This window comes from Delphinus delphis, chromosome 6 (assembly GCF_949987515.2).
Source record: "Delphinus delphis chromosome 6, mDelDel1.2, whole genome shotgun sequence".
Lineage (NCBI taxonomy): Eukaryota > Metazoa > Chordata > Mammalia > Artiodactyla > Delphinidae > Delphinus > Delphinus delphis.
Window position 1 is genome coordinate 104,341,345 of NC_082688.1, and position 12,360 is coordinate 104,353,704.

The 12,360-nt window shown below is 47.9% G+C and overlaps 1 protein-coding gene across 3 annotated transcripts in view; it reads right to left on the bottom strand.

The window, feature by feature from the left end:
- Window positions 1-12,360, bottom strand: part of SCARA5 (scavenger receptor class A member 5) — a 117,893-nt gene that overhangs the window by 80,762 nt on the left and 24,771 nt on the right. The gene's annotated exons all lie outside the window — the stretch shown is intronic.

The window sequence follows — 12,360 nt, forward strand, 5'->3', positions numbered from 1 at the left end:
TCAAAACATCACATTGTACACCTTAAATCTATATAATTTTTGTCAATTACACCTCGATAAAGCTGGGAGGCGGGGAAAGCTAAAAGCAAGAAAAAAGAAAAACAGTTTAAATGGAAACTTGGAGCATTTGATTTTATCCCCAAAGGAAGTAGAAGTTATAAACAAACAAACAAAAATGAGCCAAGCAGAGAGCTTTGAGAACAAAGGGAGGCACCAGAAAGCATGTGCCTGGTTCTAGATGACAGCTGGCACCCCTGAGGAGGGTGCACAGGAAGACAGGGCTTCCCGGGGGACCAGGAGCTTGGGGGGATCTGGAGCCTGGGATGCAAGTCTGTACTGGGACACAGAGGCATGGGAAACCCTGAGCCAGACACCCCCTCCCTGGGCCTCAGTCTCATTTACAAAGTTGAGGTCAGGACTACCCCTTCCCAGCCCTGGTTTTATTTGTCCTTCGGCCTCTCCCTTGCTCTGTGCCCTCGGGGCATTTGTCCAGCTCGCCATCTGTGTCCCCTGGTCCCGGCCTCCAGGAAGCCTCTACTGGCCGCCATGTAAAACCAGGCAGGGGCAGCACCCACATACGTTTGGAGAGAACTGAGGGTGTGTTGGTGAATCCAGGCCAGTCAGAACTAGGCTGGTTGCTGTGTGTTGTGTTCCTGGGGTTATAGAGAGATTCCCATGGCTTTTTTTTTTTTTCCATTACGCAGGCCTCCCACTGCTGTGGCCTGTCCCGCTGCGGAGCACAGGCTCCGGACGCGCAGGCTCAGCAGCCATGGTTCACGGGCCCAGCCGCTCCGCGGCATGTGGGATCTTCCCGGACCGGGGCACAAACCCGTGTCCCCTGCATTGGCAGGCAGACCCTCAACCACTGCGCCACCAGGGAAACCCTCCCATGCCTTTTTTAAAGGGTGGTTTTATTAAATCACCAACAACATTAGAGGAAACTGAGAAAGAGGAATGTGTGCCAATAAGCCTCACTCTACCACAGTTGTTTTCATTCCTCCAAGTTCCCTTCCACCCTTTCTCCTTTTATATGCACATCTGCTTGCACAAATGCCCTGGAGCCTACACATGCAATTGGGCAGTCTTTTCTCCCTTGACATGATTTCATAAACGTTTCCCCATGTTGCTTCATAGTCATCATTTGGAATGGCTGTGTAATATTCCTTTGTGTTGACTTACCAAAGTTTAGCTAAACAATCCCTTAGGGTTGGTATTTAGGTTTCTTTCCAGTTTTGAGTGATGCTGAATAACATTGCTAGGAGTTTTGAGGTTTTGTCTTCCTTTGTAATCATTGCATTGAGTCAAACGCAGGATTTCTGAGCCAAAAGGTACTAACTGCTTTTATAGATCCTGAAAGGACACGATGACTTCCTCAAGGCAATCTGCTTGTTTATTCAGGCTGGAGGGCCACTAATGGTCAGGGGACAGGTGTTAATTTGTAAATCAGAGACACCTTTCCTCAACTCCTCCCAGAAAGATGAGGTTTTTTTCCAAAACCTTGGCAGATAATATGCTGAAATGTTACACAGAGGACAACTGGCCAGACCCGGTCGTCATTGACAACAGCAAGAAGGAGAAACAAAGAGCTTTGCAGAAGGACTCCCTCCCAGAGTGACTCAGCACAGCTAGGGCTCCGGATGATTCCCCAGCTTCTCCACCCTCGGAACTGGCACCATCGTCTCCTAGAAGTCACTTCAGACAACTTCACTGCCCTCCCTCATGTTCACGCAGGTACTAAGTTGGGGTGGAGGTTCCAAAGACCCCACATAGAGATGGGGATCTTGTGAAAAGGAGGACTGCCTCTGGGTAGCCCCCCTAGATGACAGCTGAGCCCAGAGCGATGCTCTCATCAGAGAGGAGTGCGGCAAGGGACCATTGGGAGAGGCCACCCATGTGCCCTGAGCTGGAGCAGAGCCTGGGCCTGCCTGTCTTCTGCGATTTCCCGAGGAGGGGAGACTGTGGAATGAGACCACCCCAGCAGGATGAGCCGGGAATACGCCAAGGGGGCACACCCCACCCCCTGCCCCAGTTCCCCGCATCCCTTGGTTTGCTCTGGAAAGGATCTTGGGGAACGTGGGGCTCCCGCAAAGGAGCACAGAAAAGGGCAGGAGCCCAGGGATACCTGCAGCCATCAGTCCATGCTGGGCTGCTCAGGTGGAAGGGCAGCTGAGGCCAAAACACTCGGTTTCCCAACTCTGAGGGACTTCTTAAGGATGGATGGCACGGACCCCCTGGTATAAACCAGGCATTGTGCCAGACATTTTATGTGTTATTTCACTGAATCCTCATAATACTGATAAGTGATCATTATTATCCCCAATTTAATGTTTTGTTTAAGGAGGGTTAAATAATTTCCCCAGATCACAGTTCATAAATGATCAAGCTGACATCTGAACTCAGGTTTGCCTCGTTCCAAAACTTCTGTTTCTTTGCTCTATACTGTGTTTATAGTTTACCTTTGCATATCTGCTCTTCCCGTTGCTATGATCTTTATGGCAGGGGCCTCTCTTCATTCCTCTTTGTATCTCGCTGTGTCTAACACACTGCCAGGCACGTTGTTGGCACTCAACAAGCGTTTGTTGTTTTGGATTTGATGCGCGAGGGCTCCAAGCCCCCGGGCGGGGGCAGACGAGGCAAAATGCCTAGGATCGTTGCAGAAATTCCAAGTTTATAACTCCTTCTCTCCAAAAGAGCAAAGAATGAGAGCTTGTTGGTGGTTCAGCTTCAATCCCAGGCCACACTCAGAGCCATCAGTGAGTGATGAGATCTCTATGTGCCCCGACAGCTAAGGGCACATAGAGCAGAAGATAGAACCAGAAAGCAGAAGGAAAGGCAGGTTTCACAGGTGCAAAGGCTGCGCCATGAAGAGGGAGTTGATAGCTGCAGAAGGAAGCAAGAGCCTAACTCAAGCCCATTCCATCTTCTTTTCGCTTAAATAAGAAAGCTCTTTTCTTAGGAAGACCTGGGTGCTGCGTTCACAGTGCCTCTAAAATTTATTCCAATCCTGGCTTCTGCGAGAGAAATCAAAGCAATTGACAAGGCTCTCTTGCTATTTTCTGTACAGATATGGACGAATGAGGGCTGGATTGTGGTACGGCTGATGGGAGTTATTTTTTGTTTGTTTGTTTTGCTTCGTTTTGTTTGGCCGTGCTGCACGGCTTGTGGGATCTTAGTTCCCTGACCAGGGATCGAACCCAGGCCCTCAGCAGTGAGAGCACGGAGTCCTAACCACTGGACCGCCAGGGAATTCCCCAGTTGACGGGAGTTATTCTCGATTACAATCACCTAACAACACTGATGATACTTAACTACATGCCATGGACTACTGTACGCAGTTTACACGGATGGATTAATGTAATTCTCACCGCAACACTTTGAAGTGGAGAGTGTTATCACTTCCACTTTATAGATGGGAACACTAAGACTCAGGAAGCTTGAATAACTTGCCCAAGGTCACACAGTACGTGGCAAAGCCAAGATCTTTACCCTGGCAGTCCGACTTTAGCTCCCATGCCCTTGGACTGTGAGGGGTAGGTAGTACCTCCAACTGGAGTCCGGGGTAAGAGAAGCCCCAAATTCACACATTCCCATGGTCCTGTCCAGGTTCCCACTGCCCCACTGCGGGACCACAGGTGGGCACAGGCAACTCCCCCGAGCCTGTTTCCTCATCCAGATACTGTGAACTCTTTTCTGGAGTCCTTCGATTGTTAGAAGGATTAGATGACATCATGTATGTGAAAATTCTTTGAAAACTGTGAAACACAACACACAGGAGAAAGATTAAAGGGTTAATTAGTGGTCAGTACAAGCCTGGAGGGGGAGGTCGGCAAACTTCTTCTGTAAAGGGCCAGGGAGTAACTATGTTAGGCTCTGCAGGCCATCTGGTCTCTGTTATAACAACTCAGCGCTGCCCTTGTAGTAAGAAAGCAGCCGTAGACAATACACAAATGAACAGGCACGGCTGTGTGCCAATAAAACTTTATTGACAAAAACAGGCAGTGGCTGGATTTGGCACTTCATCAAGAGGAAGGATTCTAGGGGATGTAGCTGAGTAGGTCCTCTGCCCTGTCCTATCTAATTATTGTAACAGTTTGATTGAAGACCCAGAGAGCATATTGCCAAGTTTGCAGGTGACCTTCCCCCGTGCCCACTTTTCTCATTTCAGGGGTGGTTGGAAGCCTCCATCAAAGTCAAAGAGATATGAAATGTCTCCCATGCAGGGCAGTGGAATATTTTGTGGAGAAGTCAGGATGTCAAACTTCCTTCTTCCTTTTCCTCCCTCTGCCCTGGAGCTAAGGTGAGGCTGAGGGTACTTCTGGGGGAGCTCTGACGGCAAGGCCCACACAGCCAAGGTGGGTTGCAGGAGAAAGGTGGTTTCTTAGGTGGGGTTGGTCTAGGTTTAAGGAAGAAGGCTGGTGGAGGTCTGTGAGGTGTCCCCACCTCGCCTCACAGGACGGTAGAGCACGTGCCTAAGCTGGCGTGCCTTTGGTCATGTCCTCCTGGGAACCGTCCACGTGGCGGCCGGCTGTGGGATGGGGATCGGGTTGGGATGCTGGCTCAGACACGACTGATGACACAAGACTGAGAGGAAAAGTTAAGTGACAGATGTCCGAGTCTGGATTCAGACTCGTCCAACAGGCTGCAATACTTGGCAGAAACCTGTGTGATGACATGGAATTGGGATCAGTAACAAGATCTGCATTTAGGTGAAGGCAACGACAAAATCAACCAAAAGCTGGTTGTACTGATGTGGGACAGAGGAGCCCTCGCGAGGCAGTGTTTCTTTTGAGAGAAATCTGGGCTTGGGGTGGGTGGGCAGTGGACATGATTATTAATGGCTGCCTAGTATTCCATCATTTCGACGTGGTATCACGTGTTACTATGAGTCACTGGTGGGAAGCCTCATGAAAATTTAGGCTACGTCAGCCTAAATTTGATCTGGAGTGTCCAGATCAAAGTTCGTCTGGGAATTCCCTGGTGGTCCAGTGGTTAGGACTCCGAGCTTCCACTGCAGGGGGCACGGGTTCGATCCCTGGTTGGGGAAATAAGATCCCGCATGCTGCATGGTGCGGCCAAAACAAAAACAGAAAACGAAACAGACCAAAGTTGGTCACAGCCCAGCAAACCCCGTCCTGGCCAGGCCACACCAGCAGTCCTGTGTCTATTCTGTTTACCACTAAAACCTGGAGCTCGTTGGGAGGGGCTGGGAGGATGTCCCTTATGTTGAGGTGTTCAGTTTAGGCCACACATTAAATGAGCATCTACTATGTGTAGGACATCCCGTTAGGCACTGGGAATACAGAGATGAACAAGACACGGTGCTTTATTGTGAAGAGCTTTCTTTTGGACTAGGAGGGGAGCAGGCACATAAAATGATGACTTCGATATAATGTGGCGAGATCAGGGCATCTCACAGAGGCCCCCAAACCAGGTCTCCCAAGGGACTGTTGCTGAGCCTGGTATTTTCAACTCCCTGGGATGAGGAGACAGCCTTGTTGTGAGCTGTTCCTGCCAGAGAAACTAGAAACAGCATGTGTGGGACAGTCAGGGGTGATTAGGCAGGAGTTCCCTGTCACTCGTGTCTGTTCTTCCATAAGAGCACAGTACCTCTTCTGTCTGGGGAGTCGGGAGGGAGGTTCCTGCCCTGGGAGGGAGGTTGTTCAAGGCGTCCCCTGAAGCCCCTTCCAAGGCTCAGCTCCCGAGTAGCACCGCAGAGCTGGCTCGCCCGCAGTGCTGGAAACACTGTCCTGTTTCTTGGCACCCTGTTCCCTGGCATCCTGTTCCCTGTGCTGCCACAGCAAGTGCAGGGTCCCTCAGAGTCTCCAGGCTTCCCCTGTCAATTTATTGGAACCATGTGGACTCTGAGCACATCCCCTCCCACTGCACCGAGCACGCCTAGTTCCCTCTGTTTATACACAAAACCACTGGGTGCTCAGCCTAAATGAGGAGGTTTCTAATCCTTTGCTATTCTGACAGAATGTGCCGGGCACGAAGAGTTTTCATGCATGGATTAATTTCATCCTCACGGCAACCCTAGGGGGCTAGGTACCATTGTCATTGCATGCAATAGGTGGGGAAACTGAGGATTTGAGAGGTTAAATGATTTGCCCCAAGATTACAGAAACATTCAGAGGCACAGCCTGGACTTGAACCCAGAAATTTACTCTCAAAACCCACAAGCCAAAGAGAACATAGCTACTCTCTTAGGATGTTTGAAAGACACATAGAATAATAGAGCTATCATTTAGCCCATTGTATTTCAGACTTTAGTTTGTACCCCATTCGTGGATCATGAAAAAAATGTGTGAGTTGTGACCATTGTTTGTTAAGTGAACAGAATAGAAAATCATCAGCATTCATCACACATTTAAGATTATTTCAGTTATGAATATATGTGTGAAATAGTTGTCATGTAAAGTGTATTTCTTAATGTAGGTCATGGTCAAAAAGTTTGAGAAACGCTGATCTCATCCAACCTGCTCATTTTGTAAATGAGTGTACAAAGGTTCAGACAGCAAAGTGATTTCTCCCGAGATTACAGGGTGTTAATGGATGAAGTGGGACTACAGACCCAAGTTTTTCTGACTCTCAGTTTATGTTATCAAGCTTAACTGACTGCAGAGAAAACCAAGAAGAAGCAAAAGTCATAATACTGACAGTAGGCGTAGTACTACTACGATAATAACAATAATAGCTGCTACTTTTATCATGTTTAATGTGTGCCAGGCGCTTCTCTAAGCACTTTAGATATATTAACTTATTTAACTCTCATAAGAACCCAAAGAGGCAAGTACAATTACTTCTCCCATTTTCAGATGAAGAAACTCAGGCAGAAAAATTTATGTCACTTGGTTAACATCACATAGCTGGTAACAGAGAATGGGGAATTCAAACTCAAACAGGCTGGCTTCAGAGTCCGTGGTGTTAACCAGCATAAGGTACTACATGACCCTCTCTATCCTAATGTTCTCCCTAAATGCTGTAATGCCAATACAGTCGATACCATGATGTGTGTGTCTTAATATAATTAATTACACACATACTTCTTCTATTAGCCAAGGGTACCTGATGGTGAGTCCAAAATATCTAAAGTCCATGTCCTTTAGATATTTGGCTAAAACTGAAATCATCATCTTTTTTCCACAACTAAGACCCCCTCTAAGGTACCTTGTCTCGTTCGTTCATTCGTTCATTCACATATTTAAAAAATCATGCACTTGCAGAATTGAATAGAGTAGGCAGAATTAATTTTAAAAGACAAAACTGGGCATAATACCCTTCCTTGTTCCAAAAAGGATTAAGGCAGTTTATGAGGATACATAAAATATTCTAAAATAACAGTAGATGAGAACAAGATAAAGGAAGAACAAGTTAGAGACACTAAATGAAGGTAAGAATGAGACTAGCAGAAAAACATTTTCCTAGAGGTCAATACACTTGCTGTGGGTGGATCAGAGATGTCTCCAGGTTTCCATTTTAATTGCCTACAAATCCACACATCTTACAAAGGGATGACAATTCGCTCTCAGCTTGCATTAACTACCGCCCCAAAAGTGATTTTAATGACTTTCAGATCCACAGTCTCCTTCAGGTAAAACAAACTAATTCCTCAGGAACAGTATTTCTCCTTCTGAGACTAAGACAGAAAATACTTTCTCCACGGGTCCTCTTAGTTGATGTTATCTAACAGAACAAACAATGTCCTCAAGGGCACCCTCACAATAAGCACAGGATGAAATCGCATGTGCTGTTTCTGACAGAGTGTCCCAGAAAAGGCTGAGGGCATCACGCTCTAAATTCCAAGCTGCACGATAGTATCAGTAATCTGCCGTATCAAGGGTTGTGGGCTCTGAGCATGCTGTTCCCAGATTGCGACAGACCTCCTTGAAACAACGTGATCTAAAAAGGGGGGTGCTCAATTTAAACAACATTTGGGTCACTTGGTGTTCAGCTCTCCCAGGCTGAGGCTGCCCCAACCCCTCCAGCTCTTGAGAATCAGGCTCTCCTTTGCAGAATTTGGCACGGAGCCTTAGCTACATCACACTGTCCTAATGTGTACGTGTGTTAGGATTTTAAATCCTCCCAGAGCAAGAATTACATCTTTTATTCCGTAGCTATAGACTGAATGTTTTTGTTCCTCCCAAATTCATATGTTGAAATCCTAACCCCCAAAGGGATGGTAGTAGGAGGTGGGGCCTTGGGGAGATAATTAAGTCATGAGGGTGGGGTCCTGAGGATGGGATTAGTGCCTTTATAAAAGAGACCCCTGAGAAATCCTTAGCCCTTTCTTCCATGTGAGGACACAGCAAAATGACAGCCATCTATGAACCAGAAGTGGGCTCTCACCAGACATGGAGTCTGCCAGTGCCTTGATCTCAGACTTCCCAGCCTCCAGAATTGTGAGAAGTAAATACTTGTTGTTTAAGCCACCCAGTCTGTGGTAGTTTGTCAAAGCACCCTGAACAGACTAAGACACCAGGGCTTGCTCTGTTGTCCTAAACCCACTGAGCACTCATGCACAAGTTAAGTACTTATTGAGGATGTTGATGGCAATGGCTGACTGCTATTAAGAAAGGATTAAATTAAGGCATGATAGGAGCCCTTAGTTCACCAGGAGCTCTCCCTGGTCCAACTCTATAGTCTGGATTGCTGTAATGCTCCAGCTTTCCACCAAATTAGATCCCCAGATGTTGACACATCCCCTTTCTGCTGTTTCATGTCACGGTGGGAGTTCAAATTCTTCAATGGAGCCATGACAGGCAAGGGGAGGAAGAGGTAGTTCCTGATGACCACCCTTTGTCACCACAGTGATGTCCCACAATAGTCATGGATAAGGTTGAACGTCCTCTAACCCTTGAACTCCATCACAGAGGACATCTTCCATAAAGTGCTAGATGGAGGACCTCCTGACCACATGACCATCCAATCTCAATTCTCTTGTTCATGAACTTAAGCCTGAGAGTCTTTACTGTCCCCAAATGAACACTGGAACAGAACAAAAACATAATAGGAAATCATCAGTCCAGGTAAAGTGGGTTGAAGACATAGAAAGGCCTAGAGGAATTTGGGAAGAATGGACTGATGCCACCTTCTTGGGAGATGATGGAAGACTGTGGGCATAGAACCCAGTGATGGTGTGGGAATATCAGAGGAAAGCTCCCAAGAGGATGCTGGTCAGGAATGTAGAGTTAGGTGGCGGGTAGAAAGCCCAAATGAGTACATAGTTTGGACAATGGCTGGATTAACCCGAGAGGGGATGCTGAGATGTTGCATAAACACAGATACAGTATTTGTCTTTTATTTCGAATACTTGGATAGAGAACGGAATCAAGAGAAATCCCATGAGAAATTTTATGAGCAATATTTTTATGCAGTGAGACTATAATTTGGTAATATTGAAGTAAGAGCAGGCATCTGTACTTCAATCAGATGTTACCAATCAGGTATTCAGACATGGCACTTGGTTGCGGTGGTTAATTTTGTCAACCAATTGTCAGATGTATGAGCTTTGTGTCGACGACGAGGAGGTTTTGAAGTCTAAGAGTAGTTCATACAGAACTCCTCTTGTCTTAGCTAGGGCTGCTATAACAAGGCCCCACCCTCATGACCTAATTAGCTCCCTAGTGCCCCACCTCCAAATACCATAGGCCGGGTGGCTTAAACAACAGAAATTTATTTGTTGCAGTTGTAGAGGCTGGGAAGTCCAAGATCAAAGTGCAGGCAGATTTGGTTGTTGGTGAGGACTCTCCTCCTGGCTTCAGATGGCCCCTTCTCCCTGTGTCCTCACATGGCAGAGATCTCTCTCTCTCTCTGTGTCTCTCTCTCCCCTCTTCTTATGTGGCCACTAACCCCATCATAAGGGCCCCACCCTCATGACCTAATTAGCCCCCTAGGGCCCCACCTCCAAATACCATCACACTGTGGGTTAGGGCTTCATATATAAATTTTGGAGGGGACACGATTCAGACCATAGTACCTCCTATGAAAGGTGACCTCAGTAGGACACTGGAGAGCAAGTTCTGCCCCAAATGAGGAAGCAGCCACAGCAGGACGCCTAAGAAAAGGCCAGGCTAGCTCTGGTTTACACTGAACCATGCATCTCCCCACCATCTTGGTGTTTTTGAAAAGGAGCATCCCTGGAGGTCTTCAATCAGGGTAATCTGAAGAAACGTCCTACCCAACATCGGGCAGGGCCTCTTTGAAGAACCCTGGACTCATCCACCACATTCCTAAGTCTTCTCCCTAGGGAAGGGGTAGCTGGTGACGATAGTTTTTCACTGGCTACCCTCCTCAAACCTCTCCCAGAGGCCAACATGATTTTCCGGACAAGAAACTGGGAAGGTGACAGTGGCCAGGCCACAGAGCAAAGAGATAAAGTCTGACGCTCTGTTTCATCAGATCAGTTCCAATCCACCCCAAATTTTCATTCCACACAGGCAATCTGGTACTCATAAACTTCAGGTTCAAAGGTAATTATGATGATCAAAATCCTCCCCAGATTTCCACATGGAATAACAGGAAGCAAGGCAATGTTTCCATTACATTAGGAAACCATGCTCCACCCTCCTTTCTGAAACTTCCAGAACATCATAAATCCCATTCGACCTCCAAGCCCGGAGAAGAGCCTCTCTGCATTGTGCTGGGTACCACTTCTTGTTAGAAAGTCTCCTCTATGTTGAATGGGAATTTGTCTCTTTACAAAATCCACCCATTCACTTAGTTCTACCCTCTGAGACCACACAGAATATGTCTGTCCTTTTCCACATGGCAGCCCTTCAGACCCCGGAAGAGAATTTTCATTCCCCTGAAACCCAAGAGATGATGCCCTTCCAGGCCTTCCAGGCCTCCAGAGACCTGCTCCAGGGTCCCCACCAGCCTGGCTCTCTCCTTTAGACCCTCTTCTGTCACCTAAAAATTCTTGTTCAACAGAGTAGTTGTAATACCATAGCCCAGCTTTCCTGCCGGGCTGAAACACTGTCCAAAAATTTTGTAAATTTGTTATGGTCATGGCTGCCAAGCCCACAAAACCCAGATCCCAATCTCTCACTGAGCAGCCCAAGAACATGTTCAAAGAATCCTCTGGCTGGACATCATCCCTTGGACAAATCATTAGTTTCTCTCATTGTTGCTGCTGGCTGCCCCCCAACCCAGGTCAATGGTTGATGGGACAGACACCACCCCTAGTGATGCCCTTTGCCCCGAGTGTGGGAATCTGAGGGCAAAGGCAGCATTGAATATCCCATCACCGGGCCCAAGTGGCTAGTCTCACTTGACAGAAAGTGACACGAGACCAGGGATTTCTAGTGAGGGGTCATTCGCAAGGGCTTAGCCTCCATATTACTAGAGTTAAGGGCAGGAATTAAGAGTTAAGTCAAGGACCCCACCCTCTGCACTCCAAGTCAGCTCTGTCTGGCCAGCAGCCTTTCTCTGACTACATTCCCCGTACCCACCCCGGCCCCTCCATGCAACACCCACACTTGCTCTGTGTGCATCTCCTCTGGGTCACCACAGCACTTGTGTGTCAACATCAAAGGCCCCATCATAGTCCCTGTCTCATTCTGCCTTGAGACAGGGCTCTACCTCTGTGTTCCCACCTCCTCCCCTAGACTGGAAGCTCCAGGAGGGGAGCCCCTGGGTCTTATTTAGCAGTGTCTCCAATCCTAGCATCCCTTGGCCTCACTGTGTCAAGCCTTATATACCTCCATCAAGGTAGGTGGGAATTGAGCCTCTCTCCCTCTGGGTGGGAGTCAGGAGAGACCACCACAGTCTCTGTCCCTATCTGCTCCACCATCTCCATCACGGTGGTCTGACCTGTGTGTGCGCTGGGCTGATCAAAGCATGGGATCTTCCATCTGATCCCTTCCCGGGTCCATGAGCTCTGCTTCTGGGCTAGAGGACATGATCCAAAGTCCAGCCTGTCACTAGCCTGTTCTACAGACAGAAACTGGGGAGAAGAGCCTGGCTGACCTGGGGCAAACTCATCCCACCCCCAATAATCACAAAGGGCAGCAGGTTTACCATGACCCTGATTAGCCTCAGCAACAAAGTGTCTCATAACTATTTTCATCACATCCCAGGACAGGGGGCCCAGCCTGCTCAGTATGAACCATAGTGCAGAGCTCTAGGGAGGCCCAGTGTAACGCACAGCATCACACTATGAGGCGGGACAAGGCAGAAGCCACCTGGAGCAGCTAGGTCTCTACTCAAGAGATTTCCCGTGCTCATATAGCCCCTGCCAGCTCCTCACCCCACACAGAGCAGGCAATGTTGCTCAGACTCATGCCTGGTTGGAAAGACCAGCCAGCTTCCTCCTTTGTGGTTTCCATGGTGAGAAAAGCAGTGTTTGAGTTCCTGACTGTG